This window comes from Psammomys obesus, unplaced genomic scaffold, assembly GCF_907164565.1.
Source record: "Psammomys obesus unplaced genomic scaffold, mPsaObe1.curated_primary_1811, whole genome shotgun sequence".
In the NCBI taxonomy this organism is placed as follows: domain Eukaryota; kingdom Metazoa; phylum Chordata; class Mammalia; order Rodentia; family Muridae; genus Psammomys; species Psammomys obesus.
This window is the reverse complement of record NW_026591086.1, coordinates 50,655,368-50,660,155: the sequence shown is the minus strand read 5'-3', so window position 1 is coordinate 50,660,155 and position 4,788 is coordinate 50,655,368. Positions and strand designations below refer to the sequence as shown.

Below are 4,788 nucleotides of genomic sequence, written 5' to 3'. Positions count from 1 at the left end.
TAATAGAGGCATTGCATCCTTTTTATTGTGTTAGTTTTCTGTACAGAATATGTCTTTAGATTTCAAAAGGAAAGGAAATAAGGCTTTTGAAAAAGACTGCTATTTAACAAATATCATTTAGACACAATATCTGAAAATATTCCAAGAGTATTGGATGTAAAATTTAATAAATTTCTCTGTGGTGTTTTATATACCTTTCAGATTCATTTCTTCCTCTTTAATCATGAATTAATCAACCAAAATATTATGTAATATTTCTAAAGTGTGGAAATGTCATCACTTTGAATGTATTTGTAAACCTCACTTGGCTCTGTCTTCAAAAGTTCAACCTTTTTGGGCAATAATATTTTTATTTTCCTAAATGCAGGAAAATAAATAATGAAAAGTACATTTCCCTATTTGTAAGCATATTATTCAGATAAATGTCATATGAGTTTCCCCTTACCTTTTATTTCTATGAAGTAGATAGTTTCCAGTAGTATTTTAATGTAAGGTTTTGCACTAAATGTGTAATATTTTACTTAATAATATAAATAATGATATTACATTATTAAAATTATGTAATATTTAACCTTACAAAGTGAGGTTCTGTCCCAAATGTAATATTTACTCAATTGCATTAGATGTGGTTAATTAATAAGAATTTTTTTCATTGTTTAAAGTTTATTTGGAGATTTTTGTTGGCATGACACTTGGGTGTGATTCAGTAAAGATCATCCATATACAGATTTTACTTTTTACATAATATTGCAATATAAGCATAGACACATATAATATTCAAAATAAGATCCTTTGAAACATTTACTTATTTACAGATGGAAGCCATGGTATGACTAATTGGGAACTTGACCTAGGAATGTTTGGTGTGGGTGAGCAGCACAAAGATACCATAAGGTTCACAGCGCAACTGAAGTCTACACACAATTGACAGTGTATTTGGGAACAGGGAGACTGTCACATTAACCAGGTTACCACCACACAAGTACACCTTAACGTCAGGGTAGAGCAGTGGACACCTGAGGTTTTCACCTAGGCCACCCTAACACTACTGTCATAATCACAGCTCAGATGAGGAGACAATGTGTGGTCTCCATAGAAACCCTGATGTTGCCTGGACAGTGAATTGCTCAGACATAGGAGGACTTCAGAACTGCAGCTCTTCCTGGATCCCCCGGAGCAAATCAGAACTCTTCTTCAAACAGTCCTCCTCTTCAGGAGTCAAGTCAACAACCTTCACATCATGTGAGGTTCCATTTAGTCCCAGGACAGACAACACTGAGAAACACACCTTTATAAAACACATTTCTACCATGATTAAAGGCAGACCTTTAATGGATTTTAGCAGCCTAAGGTTTTCCATTATGCTTCTTCCAAGTCTGCTGCAGAAAGGTCAATGGCCTTGGATATATAACCGCTCAATCTGATGAACTCAGAGCCGTTAGGCTCTGTCAACCATCTGCTTATGAACCTCTTTCCACTGCTCCTTGTCTGCATCTGTGCCTACTAGCCTCGGGTTCCTCAGGGAGACACCAGCTACATCCATGCCACTTCACACAGGCACACTGAAGGCTACATGCTCTCAAGGACCCATCCGTGACAACTCAGTGGCTGAACTCCAAGCCTTTCTTCCATCAGGCTTTAACCACTCCTGAAATGAATCCAGACATTAAGCACTCCTGATAACTTGCTTGGTTTCTGTTGTTGTTGTTTTGTTTGCTTGGGTAGAAAGCCACTTATCTTCCAAATCATGTAGGTCAAGATTCCACTGCATTTCAAACAACAAGCCACTTGTAGTTTGGAGTGTATTTTTCAAAACTGTGAATGATGAACTTGAATGTTCTGGTTTCTCTGAACTAAATTCAGCTGACGCTCTTCCTCTTGTGGAGTGGCCCCTGTTGCAATAATAACCAGCTTGTAGTTTGCAGTCATACTATAGTCGCTGCCAGATGTTTTTGATGTTCACAAAAAAAGGATGCCATGCTGGATGCCATGATCTTTCCCCCCAGTTTGTCTTTCATGACATAAAAATGGGCAAGCCAATCTGTCAAGTCCTTTATTAAGATCTAGACAGCACAAGCCACAAAAATATTTGGATAAATGACTACTAAGAAAAATATCTGAAATGCAAGAAACCCTCAATGAACATTTTAAAAGTCATTATTTACATTATAAGCTATTTAAAAGAATTCTCAGTGTTTGTGACAAGCACACCTTGATTAAAAATATTTAGAGATAGCCTATTATGAGTGTGTATGGAATATATATGCAATTATATATAATATATATATATATATATTTTTTCTTTTTCTAAATCCTTTGGAACCACTTATGTCAGTCATTTTTGTCCTAAGTCAGTGTTTCGTAGACAAGAGAGTACTACTATACAGACTATGTAGACAAAATAGGGGTGAGGATGTAAACATTAACTCAAATCATATTATCCGTTATGCAACTTCTATGATATAATTTAAGCACAGTTATAATCTCAGTTAACTCAAAACATATCAGTAAATTCCCTGAAATATCACTTACATAAGAACATTTAATGACCAACAGAGCAGACATTTTCAGTTTTAGTGTATACTAAGATAAAGGTTACAATAATGTTAAATGATACCTAAATTTTCTATCTACTATTAAAAGTAAAAAATCTTTCATATCTCAGAAAATTATTCCTGGATTAGCTTATGGAATTTATTTGTGTAGCCAAGTATGAAGATTTTGTCAGTAACACATCCCATACCATTTATATTTCCTTGGTTATATTTTTTTTTGTTTTGTTGGTTTCTTTTCATTTGAAGAAAAATAAACTTCAAAATGTGATGTGATGCAAAATTGTGTTTCAATAATTTGCAGTCACAGAGGCTTTGATATTTAAAACTGTAATACTAAGATTATGTATTTCACTTAATTTTGCTGCATATACTTTTTGAATAAAGTTCTTGATCTCAGAATACAACTTTACCCGCAGTGAGAAGATAGGAATTGCTAATTTATACACCCCCAAATACAAACAGAATAATGGTATCTCCCAAAACTCAATATTATTAGTGGTATGACAAATAAATAATGAGATACTTAATGCAGGTACTATGTATCCTAGTTGTTACCAAAAAACAATATTGTATTATAGATTTTGGTAATATAGAAGAAAACCTTATTGACAAACTTTTAATAGTGTTTAATAGCTGGGTCTTGAGGTAGAACTATTCCCATTTTTCTGAGGAAATTACCAGATTGATTTACAAAGTGGTTGTACAAGTTTCCATTCTTCCAGGAATGGAAGAATGTTTCCTTTTCTCTACATCCTCACCAGCATGTTCTGTCACTTGTGTTTTTTATCTTAGAGATTCTGACAAGTGTAATATGGAATCTCAGAGTCCTTTTGATTTGAATTTACCTGATTACTAAGGATAGTGAGCATTTCTTTAAGCGTTTCTCCACCATTAGATATTCCTCTGTTGAGAATTCTCTGTTTTTGTCTGTATTCCATTTTTTGATTGAATAATTTGATTCGTTTTCCCACAACCAAAGAATGGATAAAGAAAATGTGTTATAATTATACAGTGGAATACTACTCAGCTATTTAAAAAAGAAGGAAACATAAATTTGCAAGCAATTGGATGGAACTAAAAAAGATTATCCTGAGTGAGGTAATCCAGAACCAGAAAGACACAGATGGTTTATACTCACTTATAAGCGGATATTAACCATATAATACAGGATAGCCACACTAAAATCCACAGACATAAAGGAGTTAAGTAACAAGGAGGACCCTAGGGAGTCTTATGCCCAGATCACAAAGACCCCAAACACCATGAAAAGTCTGACCAAGTATGCAAGAACAAAGAGTCTCTATTTAGGCTCAGACTACCCACCATCCAAAGCAGCATATTAGGGAGGGGAACCCAGAGTAGCTGCAAGTTGAGTTATTATTATGGTTTAAGCCTGGATCAGGACTTCCAGTTATTTGATTGGTTCTGATTTAGCAGAACTGACTGGTTGGTGCTAATCTAGGGGATTGGGGGTGACTTCGTGGAGTTGTAATGCCAGGATCACGGGACCCTCAGAGACCACCAGAAGACGACTCGATGCAAGAAAAAGAGAGCTTTATTACGAGAGCAAGACAACTCGTGACCCAAGTATCACTGACGCAGCAGTAGAGAACTGGGACACCACAGAGCCCTGAATGAGCAGGGTTTTTAAAGGGAAAGACTGCAAGAAGGAGGTGTCCATCAAGCAGGAGGGCACATGTTTCCATGACAGCAAACCGGGAGGAGGAGCACATGCCTTGCCATTAGAATATTAGGTAAAAGTTGGAGGGGAGAGGTGACCTTCTCTGAGGCACATAATCACAATTGCATAAGGGATATGATCACAATTGCTATTCTTCTAAACTATTTCTTAAACACTGGGGAGAATTTTCCCAACCAATTATCATTGATTATTGCCAGGGAGATTGTCTCTATTTTCTATGAAATATTTATTCTGTGATATTTCCTGGAGGCTGTTGCTAGGAGAGTTAACTTTGTTGTTTGCCAAGTGTACATTCTGTGATATTTCCTAGTACCTGAGTTCATCTCCCAGTCAAGATGGCTCTCTATTTCAAAATGGAGTTATACCCAGGCTAACTTAAACTCTTCAGGGTCCAAGTAACAAGGTGTACCCTGGTAACAAAGAGGGCTAACAAAATGTGTCCAGGTAACAGTTTCATTTTGACTAGCTAAGCAAAGGTTTCTAATTAACCTTTAATTTTATGGTTAAGTACTTGGGGACTTTTCAAGGCAT

The 4,788-nt window shown here is 35.8% G+C and overlaps 1 pseudogene; it reads right to left on the bottom strand.

Moving 5' to 3' along the window:
* Positions 1-1,144: 1,144 nt before the first annotated feature.
* Positions 1,145-4,288, bottom strand: LOC129678709 (L-lactate dehydrogenase A chain-like; annotated as a pseudogene).
* Positions 4,289-4,788: the final 500 nt, after the last annotated feature.